This window comes from Peromyscus californicus, unplaced genomic scaffold, assembly GCF_007827085.1.
Source record: "Peromyscus californicus insignis strain IS unplaced genomic scaffold, ASM782708v3 Scaffold_24__1_contigs__length_46423439, whole genome shotgun sequence".
In the NCBI taxonomy this organism is placed as follows: domain Eukaryota; kingdom Metazoa; phylum Chordata; class Mammalia; order Rodentia; family Cricetidae; genus Peromyscus; species Peromyscus californicus.
Genome location: NW_026294535.1, coordinates 41,786,262 through 41,805,035, shown reverse-complemented (window position 1 = coordinate 41,805,035; position 18,774 = coordinate 41,786,262). Strand labels below are relative to the sequence as shown.

General features: G+C 42.1%; 1 protein-coding gene and 1 long non-coding RNA gene across 14 annotated transcripts in view; one reads left to right on the top strand and one right to left on the bottom strand.

Annotated features, from left to right (window-relative positions):
* Positions 1-13,184: 13,184 nt before the first annotated feature.
* On the bottom strand, positions 13,185-17,453 carry LOC128119852 (uncharacterized). Its single transcript, XR_008221710.1, has 4 exons — positions 14,554-17,453; positions 14,349-14,437; positions 13,706-13,812; positions 13,185-13,574 (listed from the first exon to the last, which is right to left on the bottom strand). It is a non-coding gene; the product is annotated as an uncharacterized LOC128119852 (long non-coding RNA).
* A 134-nt stretch (positions 17,454-17,587) lies between these two features.
* Positions 17,588-18,774, top strand: part of Slc16a7 (solute carrier family 16 member 7) — a 165,253-nt gene continuing 164,066 nt past the window's right edge. For 12 of the 13 annotated variants that reach the window (XM_052753514.1, XM_052753505.1, XM_052753511.1 and 9 more), the window contains exon 1: positions 17,588-17,794. The gene's annotated coding sequence lies outside the window, so the exon portion shown is untranslated. Of the gene's footprint in view, positions 17,795-18,225; positions 18,344-18,774 lie in introns of those variants that run through there. The other variant, XM_052753509.1, reaches the window with a different exon arrangement.

Sequence of the window (18,774 nt, the reverse complement as noted above, 5' to 3'; positions counted from 1 at the left end):
CAGATAGAGAAGACCTCAGTTCAGCTTTATTTGAAAGTTTACCCATAATACTACAATATTTCCATCTTTACAATGAAAAATAACTCAAACCCCCCTCATTAAGGCTAATTATATTTATAAGATAGGAAATTAAAATGAGAAATATTGAGAATAAATATCTAATAAGATCAATTGGGACTGAGAACTAATTATTTTATGAGTGTTTTATTGTTCTCAATAGAAGTAGTTTTCTTTGCTAAGAAATCATAGAGAATAATTTCATCCAGCTCTGTGCTTTACTCTCTTTGCATTCTCATAAGGAAACTTTTAATGAAGAATGTTCTGACTCAAGGCAAAATATAAGGCACATGTGACTCTCCTTTCTCAGACTGTGGAAAGGTCCAGTGACAGGTGACTCACCCACTTTGAGCTAAAGCTCAAAATCACTCTTTGCTGTTACAACACAGGCTCGATTGTGAAATGTTTCATGATACACAGCGGTCATCATTGCAAAGTAAATACTATATATGTACATTTCTTACTTAAAAGTGTTTTCCAGACTAAGAACCATTGTGTTTCAGTAGATGAGAGAAGGCATTTCTTTCAACAAACATGGGTACCTTTTAAACCCCATACCCACTTTTAACGTGTGGCATCTTCTTAGCTTTCACTTTCTTTTGCAACATAAATTTGTATATCTAGTTTAAACTTATGAATAAAACAGTATTTATAATGTATAGCATGATGTCTTGACTCATATACATGGTATGGGATGATTAAATCTAGTTAAGCAACCTACATCATTTCACATAGATATCATTGCTATAGTAAGAACGTATAACATCTAGTCTCTTCGTGTTCCTCAAGAATACATTGTCGCCGGGTGGTGGTGGTGGCGCACGCCTTTAATCCCAGCACTTGGGAGGCAGTGGCAGGCGGATCTCTGTGAGTTCGAGGCCAGCCTGGTCTCCAAAGCGAGTTCCAGGAAAGGCGCAAAGCTACACAGAGAAACCCTGTCTCGAAAAAACCAAAAAAAAAAAAAAAAATACATTGTCATTAGCTATAGTCATCATTCTATGTTACAGATTCCTTGAATTTCTTCCTCCTGGGTGTTTTTTTTCTTATCTTTAAAAATCTTTTTGAGCAATATCTTCATAACAACCCTATTCCCTCATGATCACTATTCTTCCCATGAGATCAACATTTTTAGATGGGATAAGTGGAGTCAGGGCTACTTGACACCTGGTCGGTTGACTTAGAATGATGTCTTCTATTTTCTTTCATTTCTGTTACAAATAACAGGTCTTCCAGCCGAGCTGTATCCCGCCTTAGGAATAGGATCATGATGCGATTTAGAGACACAGTGGAGTGTTTCTCAGTCTTTGCTTGTAGGCCCTTCACTTTCACCAGAAAAGCTTCCCAGAAGGAACGTAATGCCATACCCTCACAAAGGAGGAAATGCTGTGGGAGGAATGAGATTATATGCACGGGGATCATTTAGAAGGACATTTTAATCATCTCAGGGATACCTGATGAGGGCTTGAGTTAGGATTAATTCAAGTTGTCTAAAAATAAACTTTTCTTAACCATCTCTTCCTGCAAGTTCTAGTAGTTGAAAGCGTTTTCTGTTAAATGGACTTTAGAATTTAATGAAGCAGCAAGCCATCGAAGTCTAGCGGTTATAGGGAGAAGGTAGGTGATTCACTCGGAGGTACTAGAGTTGAAATATAAATTCATTTGAGCTCATGAGTCCCGGGGCCTCTTTGTGATCACTCAATGCAAGACAGGGAGGATTGAGAACCGTGGAGCAGCGACCTCTGAGAAAGAAGGAGCTAGCTTGACTGATTGGAAATGGCAGAAGTTAAGTCCCCGGGCAGAGAAACATGTGAGCTGGATGAACACATTATGTCGAGTTGCAGAGGAAACTCCTCAGGTGAATGTCAGAGCCTCCAGTGCTGTCCTGAGACTTTCCCCAGGGCTGCTGGGATGCCACTGAATTGGAAGCATGCCTGTGTAATGGAATAACTTATCAAGAGAAAGAAACAAAACTACAAAAGATATTTTTTTTTTCTTTTGAGATTATAAAAATACAAAACAAAATGAAAACCTAAATCAGTGGTTGCCAAAAGCTGGAGGTGGAGCTAAAGAGCTGATGGCTGATCATAGTACTGGTTACGGCGATGAGCACATTTACCAAAACTCAAGACTATACACCTACAATCTGGGCTATACGCTGCTTGGATAAAAGCATAGAGACCCACGATAGCTCCCAGAGCTGGTGGAAAACGCCATGTTGGGAAGCTGAGGTGGGCGGAGCCAGCAGCCACAGCTGCTGCAGTTTAAAGCAATAGATTCACAATAAGACAGATTCAGATGTAATAGTTTACAATGTGTGTAAAATATACGTAGGCTTGAAAGAGACAAAAAAGGTGATATATACAGTTATAGAAACAAATACATAGTTTTAAAAAATAAAGTCTTTAAAGACACAGTAAAATTAATATAGAAAATAAGCCACGTAAAGATGAATATTACACAGAGAATCTGGATTGTGTTGTCTTTGGGATTCTTAACTGCAGAGAGATATTTGATTGTAAAGGAAACTGAGTTAAACCAATATGCATATTTTAAAGATATCTTGACTTCAAAATTTGGATGTAAGGATATGTTGCTTTGGAAAGGAGACTCTGCTTTTGTTCCCACAGAAAGCCAGAGGCTATGGATTTGTTCCAGATTAAGATACATCAGGTTTGACCAGCCAAGACCCCCTGAAAGGTCTCCGATGACACCATGGCCCAGATGATCCAACATCCAGAATGGTTTCAAAGCAACTGGCTCAGACAATACAGCCTCATGGACTATTCCATAATCCTAAAATTTTCTTTGTGTCCCCATAAGATACAGCACCCCCCTCCAGCAGGAAGTAGTAAGAGAAGCTACGCCCAAATTCCCAAATTATATGTAATTTTACTTTGTTAAGGTTAAAACCTTGCTTTTTGAAAAAAAATGGGGGAAGTGCTGTGGGATGTTCTGTATGGCAAATGTGTTGCTGATTAGTCAATAAATAAAACATTGATTGGCCATTGGCTAGGCAGGAAGTGTAGGCGGGACAAGGAGGAGAATAAAGCTGGGAAGTGGAAGGCTGAGTGAGAGGGACACTGCCAGCCACCATGATGCGAAACAGCATGTGAAGATGCCGGTAAGCCACGAGCCATGTGGCAAGGTATAGATTAATAGAAATGGATTAATTTAAGCTGTAAGAACAGTTAGCAAGAAGCCTGCCATGGCCATACAGTTTGAAACCAATATAAGTCTCTGTGTTTACTTGGTCGGGTCTGAGCGGCTGTGGGACTGGCAGGTGAGAGAGATTTGTCCTGACTGTGGGCCAGGCAGGAAAACTCAAGCAACACTACAATGTTTGAATTATCTTCAAAGGAAGTCATACTTCAAAAGTCCTGAGAAAAATGTTAAAAATGAACATATTACACTTAGAAAGGTGGGCATAGTATTATAAGTAAAAAAGCACATATGCATGAGTGACTTCATCTACAAAAAGGTATAGTCTCAGGGACTAGATGAGTCTAGAAAGAGAGAGGGCCCTGTAAATTTTACACTTAGCTTGTCAAATATAAAATGTGCATCTACTAAAATGTACAAGTGTAAAATGTACAGGTTGTTCAACCAACCAGGTAGTGTAATGTGATCAATGTCTTGGATTAGTATGGGGTTTTGTGAAATGTTCACATAGATACATTTCCTCATGATCCACCATAAATTAAAAAGGACTGAAAAGTTAGCATAGTCTTGAAGAAAAACTCCAAACACTTATTTTTGTCCTTTAGATATGAATGTCAGCTGGTTCTTATATTCTCTTCTGAATGATATAGAAAAGAATCGACTCTTCTAAGCACCGACTCTAAGCTGCATACTCATGGCTAAGCCAACCTACTGACACCATTCCACGTGGCGGCAGTACCAAGGGCTATTATTTATTTCAGCTTGTAGTAGCTTATAATAGTTCCTCAAAATTGATGTTTATTATCCTGAACTGACATTTATTATCCTGAGGTCATTACCCCTGCCTCCTTTAGAATGACCCTGGTCTCCTTACTCTTCACAGTCCCCATCACCATGGGGTATTGGTTAGCTTTACCAAATTGTCTAAAGCGGGTGAGCTGGGTTTGGAGACTTCATTTTGGCCTTTCTCACTATGATGTCTTACCTAAAAAATAAAATAATGGTTCAGTATGGGAGTTGCTTTTATTGTGGAGTTGGGATTATAGCATAGATCTTTTCAAAATCTATGAACTGAAACTCTATCTCATACTGGTGATGCTTATTTGGAACTAAAGGTATAGGAAGGTAATTCAGTTTAGATGAGGCCATGAAGGTGATGAGAATTCGTGTTCTCCAGAAAAACATAGAGCTTGCCACCAGGATCTTTGTGGGGACACAACTCAAAGATGGTCATCTGTACATCTCAATTTAGTCTCTTACCAAGTACCTGGCCTGTGAGCACTCTACTTCTGCAATTCAGGCACCAATAAGTATGTATTGTTTAACCCACACAATCTATTATATTCTACAACAGCAGCCTGAGCAACCCAAGGAATCAGCATGTTCATCTCATAGAAGAATGGTTACCGAATGAATGATCAAAAGATAAAGCCAACTTACTGAGCTGGACCTTGGTTGCATCACACTTGCTGTCTAGAACCCAGATACCCGAAGTCTACGTAGGGGAATGACAAATCACTGGATTTCTAGGTGCCTACGTCAGTTCGTACATGCTGTCAGTCTATTTGCTATGTGAATATCCTTTCTCCTAATGCACGGGCATAGGTAACCTCAGGGAAAGATTGTGAAACCACTTAACAGAAACTGTCCTGGTCTTGCAACAGCTCCTGGCAGCCAGTCACCTGTGTAGCAATAGTGCTCCAGTTCTAAACCCTGGCTCTAGGTGGACAGGGTGAGAGTTTCTAAGTGTTAGAAATAATATTTATATTACATAGTTTTATAAAAATTCTGTCAACACACAATATATGGGTTTCCTTATGACATTTTTATATACAAAGGGGGTGGCCACACACCTCTTTACCTTACATTAACCACCTCTAATTTCTTTTGCTGTTTCAATATTAGGAATATACTCTTCAGCTTCCCACTAATTTTCCCTTTGGCATAACAAGGGAAATTGATCATCTCCCTGATTCCCAACCATGCTTGGGGATGACAATGATTGTGCTATCCTGATCTCGGCAGGCACTGTTATCTGAATTATATCTGTGTCCTAGTTAGGGTTTTTGTTGATATAAAGAGACACCATGACCACAGCAACTCTTATAATGGAAACATTTAATTGGGGTGGCTTGCTTATAGTTTCAGAGGTTCAGTCCATTATCATCATGACCAGGAGCATGGCGACAGACAGGCAGATGTGGTGCTAGAGGACTCGCTGAGAGTCCTATATCTTGCAGGAAACAGGAAGTGTACTGACAGTCACACAAGGGAAGCTTGAGCAAAAGAGACCTCCAAGCCCGCCCCCACAGTGACACATTTCTTCCAACAAGGCCTCACCTCCGAATAGCGCCATTCCATTTGGGGGCCATTTTCTTTCAAACCACCACAATTGTCTTAGAACTTTCTCATCTTTATTGCTATCAGTAAGACAAGGTCTGTAACAGCTTTTCCTCCTACACTAAAGAGAACTATTAAGACGATTTCATTGATACATGCCCTCCTCCCACCAGCACACCATGTAAGGCCTTGTTGAAAATGCTGTGTAATACTCCCAGGGAATGCAACTATCTACAGCAGTGGCTCTCAACCTATGGGTTGTGATCCTTTAGGGGATATAATGACCCTTTTACAGGAGACATGTATCAGATATCCTGCATGTCAGATATTTACATCACAATTCATAATAATATCAAAATTACAGTTATGAAGTAGCAATGAAAATAATTTTATGGTTGGGGGTCACCACAATATGAACAACTGTGGTAAAGGGTCTCAGCATTAGGGAGGTGGAGAATCACTCATCTACAAAGTCTTTTCTTTGTAGATAGTATTCCTTCCTATGCATGAACTTCCTGGAAACTTTAGTGTTTTCCATCATCATATGCCACAGTAAATTCTACATGTTTGCATTGCTGAAATGATTTCATAGTCAAGTATCAGGATGAATATTGCTGTGGAGGTATTTTTTTGTAAAAGTGGTAATCATTTTAACCAGTAGTCTTTGAGTAAAGAAGACACCCTCAATAATATGACTGGGATTTAATACAATTTACTGACAATCTTTGGAGACAAAACTGAGTTGTCTTAACTCAAGACTTTTTTTTTTTCTGAGACAAGGTTTCTCTGTATAACAGTCCTGGCTGTCCTGGAATTCTCTCTGTAGGCCAGGCTGGCCTTGAATTCACAGAAATCCACCTGCCTCTGCCTCCCAAGTGCTGGGACTAAAGGTATGCACCACCACCACCACCCGACAACTCAAGAACTTTGAGGAAGAAAGAATTCTGGCTCAGATCTCCAGAGATTCTAGATGGCAACATCTTTCCTCTCTACCCTGCATGCCCTGTGTGTTTCACACTTGCCACCCCACCTCCTTAAAATAAATCTGTTCACTTTGTCTCTTTATCAACTTAATGTCTAATGCCTGCTACCAAGAAAAAGCTCACGGCAGGAATGTGACTTCCTATAACCCAAACGGGATGTGAATCTGCTTGTTGGAGTGATGTTGGCTGTTAATTGAGACATTCTCCACTGGTTGGTGGCTGGTTGACTTGAGTAGAAGCTACTTTCAGGGGTTATTTTCAATATCCAATTTTATCTCAATCTCTTTGACTGAGCACCCCCAGAGTGCAGAATCCTGTCAAACAGGTATCCTTCCCCCAGCTCCATTGTTACACTGGAGTCCAATCTCTCATTGTTATGCTTTTGTTTGCATGCATGTAAACAACCTGGCATGTCTTTCATGCTAGTACATGCTTTCGCTAGCATTTTCCCCCAATACTGCTGAACAGCTTTAATGAATGGGCCACCACATTGTACGGAAGATGCTTGTCTTCATTGGCAGTCATTGGTAAATAATTCAGCTCAAAAGCCCATACATTCAAGTGCCTTCTCACGAGTCTTCCTGAGATGAACTAATGTAGACTCCTAAAAGAAGATTGGATATGTAGTAGTTATTAGGAATTGATACCTACGAGCTGGGCAGGTATCTGAGAGGAAAGAGTTCTCACCAAGAAATCTATGAATGGATACCTTAAGGAGTCAAAATGAGTGGATGTCTTTTACAGAAATCACCCCTGACTGCAGTATTTTACGCTGGGTCACAGTGAGTTGCTCACTTGATGTAGCTACTGAAGGAAGGAGCTGCTGTGAGAAGGCACGGTTTGCTTCAGCAGAAGTTGAAGTTGCTGCTATCTTTTTCTTTTTTTTCCAAGACAGGGTTTCTGTGTGTAGTTTTGGTGCCTGTCCCGGAACTCGCTCTGTAGACCAGGCTGGCCTCGAACTCACAGAGATCCGCCTGGCTCTGCCTCCCGAGTGCTGGGATTAAAGGCGTTCGCCACCACCGCCCAGCGAAGCTGCTGCTGTCTTGAGGCTGCCTGTGAGCCTCATCCTTTAGACAACATATTTCCGTTTGCTTTTTGGTTTTACTGTTGTTATTTGTTTCTTATTTTAGATTTTAGATCCTGTCTTCACCGGTGGCTGTGTTTCCCAGAATTCTTCTCACAGGATTTTCAGCTTAGCTCTAAAGGCACAGCCTCATCCTCATCCTTTAGGGTCTGTTGTTTTGTGAAGATGGAAGGCAACATAACAAGGAATTCTGGCCTCTTAACAGAGTTGAGTTGTTACTACTCAACGAAATTCAAGCCAGGTGGTGGTGGTACATGACTTTAATCCTTTAATCCCAGCACTTGGGCAGCAGAGGCAGACTGATCTCTATGAGTTCAAGGCCAACCTGGTCTACAGAACAAGTTCCAAGACAGCCAAAGCTATGCAGAGAAACCTTGAATCTGTCTTGAAAAACAAACAAGCAAACAAACAAAGAAACAATAAATAAATAAATCAAGAAAATGAGGAGTAGGGGCTGGCAATGTAGCTCAATTGGCAGACTGCTTGATTGGCATGCATGAAGCCCTGGGTTCAAGGTCCAGATCCACATAAGGACATGTTAGCTCAAGTCTATCATCCCAACGACTGGGAGGGAAAGGTACTTATTAGAAACTGACACCTAGGAGCCAGGGACATAGCTCAGTGATAAGAGTGCTCATGAAGAAATCTAGGAACCGATACCTAAATGGGAAGTGGAAGATCACAGGTCCCAGGTTATCCTTCAATACAGGAGAAACTTATCTCAGAAAACAAAACAACAACAAAACCAAAGAAGACTTAAGCCCTATAACAGCATGGACACAAATCCTGATAGCAGATGTGAAGAAGCTTGGCAACAGATTTACCTCCAGATTGTGAGACCCAGAGCAGAGAAACCAGCCAAACTCATCCAGACTGCTCACTTAAAGCAAAGTAAGTTCATAAATTGTCATGTTAAAAGCCAGCAACTGTGGTCCTTTGTTAGAGCAGCAATCATGGAAAACTAATACTGACTTATGATTCCCTTGCACAAAGGAGAATTTGTAGGACAGTCATGGAGTAATTTCTGAGTCTAGGCTTACTTCCTCCTTGTTCTTGCAAAACAGGGCTCAGTATGCTTCTTCTCTGAGTAAGGCATACTCTCTGAGTATCATGCTCTGATAACCCTAAATCACTTGGCGAAATCATGTTTAGATGATCCTACTGTAATCCACATAGCAAACATGACTGAAGATGTTTCACTTGTGTCCAGACTTTTGACATTGTGACATGACCTTGTCATTCATAAAGTTCATGCTTGAGAATCATCCAGTCAAGTTAAGGGAAAAAAAAAGAAATTGGAAAAAATCATGTTTTAAGTAAGTTTATGCTCTTGTGTTGAGACACAGACATAGATGTCCTAGGTTGTAAGTTGGACATGCCTGTATAATATTAGCCCATATTCTTCTACTCCACACTGGCTAAGGCCCTATATACCACAGAGTGGACAATCAATTGAATCTTATTTTGCAAGCAAGATCAATAAGCACCGTAAGATTGTTGTTTGTTTTACTACCTTTTTTTATTTTACAAAATTAGCAATGAGAGCAGAAAGGAAGAAGAAAAATGTTCCTTAAAATAAAAGGAGATATAATCTTTAAAGGTCCCACACCTGCAGCGGGGAAGAACTGGGTTTCTCCCCAGAACAGGCAAGGGTCAGAGTTTCATTCTACAGTCATAATTTGATTGAGTGACAGAGGACAAGAATCTCTTTGTACGTCCTGTTCCACAGCCAAATCCCTTGCTCCTACATGACAAATGGGTCTTCTTATGGTTAACCAAAGATATCTATCTTATCTTAATATGAGATTTATTTCAAGTAAGATGACATTGAAGTGATTAATTTTTCTATGAAAATTATGTCTGGATTATGCAACTGTCCAATTTGGCCATTAAAAGTGATTAATGAAAAAAGCTTTCATCATCTTATTTTATTTCTGATGGATTATCTATTTCCTAAACATGTACATATATTGTTTTTAATAATACCCTCTTTTATTTCTATAAAAAGATTTATAATTTACAAGTCAATTCCATTTACATTACCTGGCTGACATTTCTTAGTTACCGAAGTATCTTGTATCACTGATGAAGAATGTAAAAACATTTTTGTGGTTTTGCCCAAGCTGTGTATTGGTAGTATATGTCTAGACCTAAATACATGTTCAGGTGCCTACTAAAATAACCATTTCAGAAATCTTATTATTTTAAAACAGTAAAATACATTAATTTCATTTTGTACATTATAAAAGTCAATAATACATGTCTACAGAATTATTTATATTTACACAATCATAGGAATTTTCATACCATAGAATACTTCTTACCAAGAAAATGTTCAAGCTACTGATTCATATCTGTACCTACATGGATATAAAAAAAACCAGAGTCTGTGGACAAAAAAAAATGTGTATCAATCCAATTATATAACATCATATGTGGAAAAACTCAATTAATCCCAACAGTCTTCTGAGGTAGGAGAAAGAGTAAAAGAGAATGCAAGGAGGGCACAGCACATTCTAGACTTAGGAGAATGCTTGGGTATCTTCAAGTGCTAGTTCCATGAGTGTGAAAATTTACCCAAATAAATCAAAATGTTAAATACATACTGGTTAATGTTTGAATTATACTTCAGTAAAGTTTGTGTAAACTAAACTTGCAATATTGGCAAAAACAAAACAAAACAAAAACAAAAAACAAACCACAAAACCCTACAATTTCCCTTGACTCTTTAGCCTCATAGGCAAAGCCCAATAACTTGAAGGCTACCGTGGAAAGTATCCACATCTGTTTGAAACATATTTTCAGGTCTCTAGACAGCATTGCTAGGTAGCCTTTTATGACTGTAACTAAGCACCCTAAATAATGTACTGAAACAGAGGTTCACTCTTTGGAAGTTTAAAGTCCATAGTGGTTTGGCCCAGTTGATTTGGGGACTGTGGTACATGATGGAGCATAATTGCTTGCTTCATGGCCAGACATGGAAAGAGAGAGACAAGCAGGGCCTTAGTTCTGATACCACCTTCAGTAACATGCCTTGATTGACCTGCAGTTTCCATTATCTCCATTAGGGACTACCTCCAAAGCATTCCACCACCCCTCAATGGCATCACAGGCTATAGACAAAGAAAGCTATTAACACACAGGTCTAAGATCTAAGATAAAGCAATAAATAACCCTTCAATTATATAATTAAGATAATTTATTTCAATTTTATTAAAAAACATAAAAATATTACTAGACAAACCTCATGTCTCAAGGTTTTACTTCTGTGTGTCTGTAGATATACTTATTTGGTGAGTGTTTTATAGACATAGTTATTTGGTAAGTGTTTTAGCATCTGCACCACACACACTGTGAAGGTTCAGGACCTAATGTATGGTCTATTTAAGGTCATCACAATTTATAACTGAAAAATTATTACAGACCCTTTAATATAATCAGCACTAAAGTATATGCAATGAACAAGTGAAATAATTAAGATAAACATTCTAAATTGCTGTGGATCTTGTGATTCTAGGTCTGCACTGGCAAATGAACTTCTGATAAACTAAGAAAAAAAGTAAGCATAAAATGTGTAACACAAGTGATGACTAATACTATTTATTATACTTCAATCCAGTTCACAGTGTTAAAGAGCAGAGGCATAGACAAATGACTCTGAAAATACACTTCACAGTGTACAATAGACCTTGAATAGATTACTTATCATTGCAGAATGACAAAATCATAATCACAAGACTATGAAAAAAGTTAAATAGCATTAAGAAACTGGCACACAATATGTATAGAAACAGCGTAACAATTCCTGGTAGGTGGGAAGTAGAAAACCAGTGGACAATAGAAGAGCAATCTGCCTTAATTTTAGACAAATAAACCATGCAATTGCAGTGAAAATCCAGCTTACTGAGAAATTCCCAGCTGAGAGAATTTTATGTGAAGGTCTCCTATGACCTTGAGTTATTATGTGAAAGCAAACAGTGACTAACCTCCCCTCAAGGGCATTCTGAAGACATGACAAGTTTCACAAGGACTGAGCAAGCAAATCTATGGTGACATATTGTGAAATACCTTGTTTTTACATTGTTCTCCAAAATCTGAACAAGAAGCCTATTTTTGTAAAATTTCCTATTTTTGGAAGTGAATTTATTTGGGGGTTTCAAATAATAATTTGCTATGTTAATATTTTTCATTTTTTAAGATTGTGCATAAATTTTGTAATTTGTAGCCTTGAAATGCTTAATAATGTCATAGAATTTTGGAAGGTGAAGCTACCTATTAAAGTTTTCATGTAAATCCTGTGACCCTGAAAGGTTAGATGGCTCTTCTTTGATTACATGCACGGAAAAAGGCACTAAGTCCTTGGTTCTCAACCTGTGGGTCAAAACCCCTTTGAGGGTTGAATGACTATTTCACAGGGTCACCTAAGACCATCAGAAAACACAGATATTTACATTATGATTCATAACAGTAGCAAAATTATAGTTATGAAGTGGCAATGAAAATAATTTTATGGTTGTGGGTCACCAAAACATGAGGAATTGTATTAAAAGGTCACAGCGTTAGGAAGGTTGAGAACCACCGACTTAAGGGAAGGGAGATTTGTCTTGCAGTGTGAGAGGATCCAATCCATCATGGTGGGGAGGCATGATAGGAGGGGTGTCTTTTGGAGGGTTACGGCATGTTGGCAGCCAGAAAGCAGAGGGTCTGTGTGGGAAGCAGAAGCTGGGCTCTTCTTTCTAGCACATTTCTTCCTACAGGTTCCAAACTTTCCAAAAGAGTACCACCAGCTAGTGCTGTGGGATGTCTTTCTGTATGCTATGAATATGTGTTGCTATGATTGGTTAATAAAGAAGCTGCTCTGGCCTATGGTGAGTCAGGTTATAGCCAGGCAGGAAATCCAAGAAAGAGACAGGAAAAAGAAAGGCAGAGGCAGGAGAGACGCTGCCAGTCACTGCCAGGAGAAGCAAGATCTGGAAGTATTGGTAAGCCACAGACCACGTGGCAAAACATAGATTAATAGAAATGGGTTAATTTAAGATGAAAGAGCTAGCTAGCAAGAAGCCTGCCTTAGGCCATACAATTTGTAAACAATATAAGCCTCTGTGTGTTTACCTGGGTCCGAGCAGCTGTAGGACCAAGGGTAAGAGAGATGGGGTCATGGGGGAGTGGGGAGTGGGTGGGTGGGGCATGGGGACATTCTATATTCAAACTTCAACAGGCACTAACTTCTTGGTTCTTTAGAGACATAGTTGGTCAGCATGGAGCATACCACACAACTTACTAAATACTAAATTACAAATAGGTGGCATTTCTGCAATCTCTACCTCTCTGTTTGCACCTATGGTAAAACTTCAAATTCAAGTTTCCGATCTTGCATGCCTTCAGAATAACCAGAATATTTAGATGAAAACATCTACTAAATCCTTGGAATCCATTCAGCCTAGCTTAAAAATGAAATAATTATAGTGTAAAATTAGGAAAACGCCAACTGATAAGGTGTTTTTATATTATTTATCTTTAAAAATTCTCTCTCTCTCTCTCTCTCTCTCTCTCTCTCTCTCTCTCTCTCTCTCGTCGTGTGTGTGTGTGTGTGTGTGTGTGTGTGTGTGTGTGTGTGTGTATGTGCATATGAGTGCAGGTACCTGCAGAGACCAGAAGAGACCAGAAGAGGTCATCAGATTCCCTGGAGTTGCGGTGAGTCATCCAACCTAGGTGCTGGGATCAAAACTCTTTTCCTCTGAAAGAAGAGTATGTGCTCTTAACTGCTGACCCATCTCTCCTGGCCCAGAAAAGAAGTGTGATGCTGAATCTCTTGAAAGAACATCGAGATGGGGCACTGAAAGTCATTTTTCTTCTACAACATATCCAGTAACATGAGACATGTGTTCTTCAAAACTTCATGAGAGGCTTCCACAGAAGACTTTTTCCACGTGATCTTATCAGGACACACTCTAAACGTGCAACAAGGAGGGAAGAAATGCCTTTTACACTTTGTACATTCCATGTGGCCAGGCCACAGAAATCCCACTCAGGGCTGTGAGTCAGCTATAACCCCAGTCACAGTATGTTACCGGGTACGTACTTGTTTTTACTCCAGTCGAGGTGGGTATTGAGTAACTTGATCTTTTGTTCTTCGTTAAAAACCAATCTGTAGCATGACTTATGCATCTACTTGGTCTCAGTGCATCACTGTAGAGAGATTATTAAATGGATTTGGGGATCATGAGAGTGTTACTACAGCTCCTTGAAGGACACATTGGAACAATGCTGTAAATTTAATCTTGCACTGGGATTTTGCCAATGTAACTTAAAAGCTTATCAAACAATATCCTACGGTGTTTATATTAAGATGGGTTATGTTCTCATGATGAACCAGGCCTGAAATCACAGAGGGTCACATGCAGACACAAAGACCAAACTTGTCATAGCATTTAGGGACTCCAGATTTTGCTACAAATCTATTGGAAACCTGGTAGGGTGGCTGGGAAAGACAGGAGTGGAGTAGCATGATGGGACTGGACTCCCTTTAACCTGAGGTTACAGGCCACTTAAACTAGTTTTCAATGGGATCAACCAGGAGAGGAGGACATTGAGGTTCATCTTTAAACATGAACTTTATTGAGAACCAATCAGATGTCCCCAATATAATTGCAAAGGAAGTCAGAAAATGTAGCTAGGTAGATTAATAATCCTGGGATTATTACCAAGAGCTTTCTCCTCTTTACCTGCTTACAGTACTCAGGGCCTTCGCTGCTTTTTCCCACGAGCAGGTACAATTGATTATCTTTTGATCTGGAAGACTTTGTGAAGGGTGCTAGAAGATGTCCAAAAATGAATGAAATGATGTATTTCTTTTTTTTTTTTTTTCCAAGCAGCCTTGTCGATTATGGTGAGAGATATTTTAAAAGCTCCCAAGGTATGCAGGCGTACCTTGAGTTGGAAGGAAAAAGGTGTACACCATGGTCCGTGGGAGTGCTTAAAGAGGGACAGATCGCTGTAGAATCCAGAGGAGGCTACAGAGCTGGTGACCTATCCGCTGTGCCTAGAAGGGGGAAACAGATACAAGCTACACATGGACAAAAGGTGGGGGCATGAGAAAAGAAATACAAGAAGTTAAGGGCTGGCTGAGGAGGAGGATGGAGGCAAAGGACCTGAGCCCAAAGTGGGCAGCTGTGGGTGTAGACACTCGGGCTTCCTAAGTCTGGGCAGTACATGGATTCACTGTTTGTTTATTTGTGGGACATGAGCTGCTAGAGTCGCAGATAGCTTTTTTGTGTGTTTGTTTGTCTTTTTGCCTGTTTTTCCCATTGTTATTTCAGGTTATGAATAGAAATGTCAGGGGCATGCTTACGTCTGTGTTCTGGATTCTCTTCATAGGAGTTCTCTTTTCACTCAATTACATTTTCTCCTTAAGCTCTGAATAATATTAAGTAACAAATCACAGGATTATATGCACTAATTAACTGAACTTGCTCTTACCGCATTCTACTTTCAGATTCCTTTGTCATCCAAACAAATATTTACACACCATGCCTGGCTATGGCAACCAGGCGATTCAGAAAAGAATTCCCAAACATAACTCGAGGGAGGCAAGACAATTAGATTCCGAGTTTGGGGGTTTTCTTTGTTTGTTTGTGGTCCTGGGAATTAAGCATAGGGTATTGCACTAGGCAAGCTTCATACTGTTAGGCCACACTCTCAGCCTTACAGAAAAAAAAAAAAAAAAAAACCATTTTACTTGGGAGCAGTGGTTTTCAACCTGTGGGTGGAGACTCCCTCGGGGTTGCCTATCAGATATCCTTCATATCAGACATTTGCATTGCAATTTATAACAGTAGCAAAATTACAGTTACAGAGTAGCAATGAAACAAGGTTATGGTCGGGGTGGCAGCATTAGGAAGGTTGAGAACCACTGTTTGGATCCATTAGCTCACTGAGTAGCTCAAGATGACCCTGAACTCACTCGTAGTAGCCTTGACCCTCCAGTCTTCCTGCCTCAGCCACACCACCAGGCCCAGCTGGATTTAGAGATCTAAATACTCGAAAAAAGCACCTACAGCGAAAGCATGCTATGGTTCTAAAACGTTGAGTGTTGATGTCTGCCAGTTTGGCAATGGGTGAAGTAAGACAAGAGACTGAAGAAAAAAAAAGATATAAAACACACAAGAGAAGGAAAGGGGAGAACTGATTAAATTCAAGAACTGTATGCTTGCTTGTGCTTCCTTTTCTTAGAAAAGAAGTAAAAGTGATAGATGAGCACACACACACACACACACACACACACACACACACACACACAATCTTAATAACAAATGCCCAAGAACATGACCTCGCTATGTCTTTATGTTATTTCTCTTAAATGTTTATCACTCTTTCTTGGCAATGAACTAAAGATATTTATAGTCTTTGTTAGATATTCAAGTGTGATCTTCTACAAATATCCGTCTATGCTGAGTTCTCCCCCCACCCCCAGAAAACTGGTTGTTTTTAGAATGTTTTGCCATAACTTTTAGTTTTGGAATTATTAACTTTCCTAAAAACACTTAACATTTATTATTATTATTATTATTATTATTATTATTTTGTGTGTGTTGTGTTTGTGTGTGCATGTGTGTACATGTACATGCTTGCCAGGGGTGTGGAGGTCAGAGGACAGCTTGAAAGAGCAAGTCCCCTCTGACTGAACTCAGGTCTCCTCCGGACTTGGTGGCACACATCTTTTTAGCCGCTGAACTTTTTGGCTGGTGCGTTGGGGACATGAACATCCACCACCTGATCCTCTCAAATCCTCTTCTGATCACTTTCTACAGTGTCTTACTTAAATCTTTTGGAAACAACAATCCTCTTTTGTCACTGCAGAAACTCAAATCCTGCCCTTGCCTACAGACTGACTAGCTGGGGCAAAGTGGGATATCCTGAATGTCTCCAAGGGTACCACCTTACCGTGTCTATCTCCACATGTGTATAACGCGAGTAATTGTAGACTGCGTCTAATGGAGTGCTCCATTACGGAATTAGGAAAGGAAAAGGCTGGTTAAATGGGCAGAAAACTTCGACCAAGTTCATATTCAAGCACTTATTCTTCCACACAGTTTTTCTCCAACCAGAGAGTCCACTTAAAGATATTAAAGAAAGCCGGTCTTGGGAGTTGTCTAACCCTTCCGTTCCAACCCTTCCTCTTTTTAACTTCCCCCAAGAAGGGCATGTTAGGGGAAGAAACAAAACCAACATCTGTGGGGATTACCATCATTATCCTTAGCGTTATTCTTTGTAAAATAACTAAATCCTGTCTTGAAAACTTAAATGTTATCTACAAAAAAAGGGGGGGGGGAAGGAATTAGTTACGACTGACAGCCCCCCCTCACCCCCACCCCCCAGCAACTCTCATACTTTCAGTGTCTAATTGTGATGTTTTCTGTTCCCCTTTTGTCTTTTCCTTGGAGGGATTTGGCTCTGACCATAGTCTCTTTCTCCATCCTCAACTAGGCCAGCACTCACTCCGCGCTGCAATCCTTAACTGAATGAATGAACCGGGGACGGAATGGGCGGGCGGATGAGTCACGCGCCCTTTCCTGCCCCCCAGCTCCTAAAGAGGACCTGCTCTTTCCTCTGCCTGCGGCAGGCTCCTCTGGGCATCCTTATCTAGAGATTGCATAACAGCCTAGGTCTCTCGAGCCGCCCTCACACCTGCCTCTCCTCAGGTTGGGCGCCAAAGCGCAAGGGCTGGGAGCGAAGCAAGTCCGGGCGGCCCAGCCAACCCGGATCGCTCCCGGTCAGAACGAAAATCCGAAGTGGAGTGCCGGGGCGCCACAGAGCCCGAGCTGACAGGCGCCAACCGCGGCGCCCTCGGGAGCATGCTCAGTGCGCCTCCCTCCCCTGCGCCCCCAGCCCGCGCCCTCCTCCCGCGCCCTCCTCCCGCGTCCTCCCCCCACTCCCCCTACTCCCCTGCACCGCACCCAGGCGCCCCAACCCGCCTCGGCTCTCCCGCAACCTCCCCCCTCCCTCCCCCAGGCCTCGGCAGGCGAGGCCACGTCAGGGGACATAAATAAATAAATAATTCCATTCAGCGGGTGACAGCGAGCGAGGCAGGCGAGGCGGCTGCAGCTGGGCGGGGTGGGGAAGACCGGGAGAGCGGCGGCGGGCGGTGCGCGCACCGGGTGCCCGGAACCAGGTAAAAGGCGGTGCTCCCAGGGAGGACGAGGGGGAGGATGGGAGGAGGCGGCGGGAGGAGGCGGCGGGAGGAGGGCGAGCGCGGCTCCCCAGCGACCGCACGCCGGTGCAGAGAACCCGCAGCCCCGGGCTGCCAGCCCCGCGCGCGCCCTGCGCCCTGAGCCCTTATATAGACAAAAATCCCCGAAGCCGAGCGGGCGCGGGCTCGGGCGGGAGCTGCGGAGTCCCCGAGGTCCGGGGATCCAGAGGTTGCAGGGTTCATGCTACCAGCTGCTGGTGCTGCTCCCCTCCTCTGCCGTGCCGCCCCGCTTCGGGACACGGCAGGACACTGGGCGGGCCCCCGCCCGGCGAGTGCCCCCTCGCTCACTGCTCCCAGCATCTTCCCAGGATCCACAGCATCCCGGGTGGTGTCCTTGCAGTGGGTGTGGATGGGTGGGGACGTGCGCGGAGGGAATGGCAGCTCTTTCAGCAGAAGATGGGAGCCTGGGAAGAAGGGAAGGTGTTCTGTTTTGGTCCCCAGGAAGCCTAGTGAGAGAGGCCCGCTGGCAAGGTGAGGCTTGTGGTCTGGCCTGAAGGTTGTGCTGTCTTCCAGATGCCTGACAAGGGCCTGCGCCACCCTGGCGTCCTCTGGGCTTCCTAGGTCACTTCACCACGTTGGAGGTGCCAAGCTTGGCCAGGTAGCACAGGTGGCTGTGAGCCTCAGAGGATGATGCTGCATCCCAGCTTGCCTCTCCATCCTTTTCTACTTCTGCTTGCTAAGAGGGCTGCAGACTGCTTTGGGAGGGGCGGTAGTGTTCTAGGCCTCTCTCATTTCTGGTTGGACTGCTCCGGTTATACTTGGGGAAATGGTGACACACACACACACACACACACACACACACACACACACACACACACACACACACACACACCCCAGTTTCTCTGCAAGTGTTTCTTTAACTCACTTTGGCGGAGAAGTAAGAGCGGGCCACCTCGAACGAG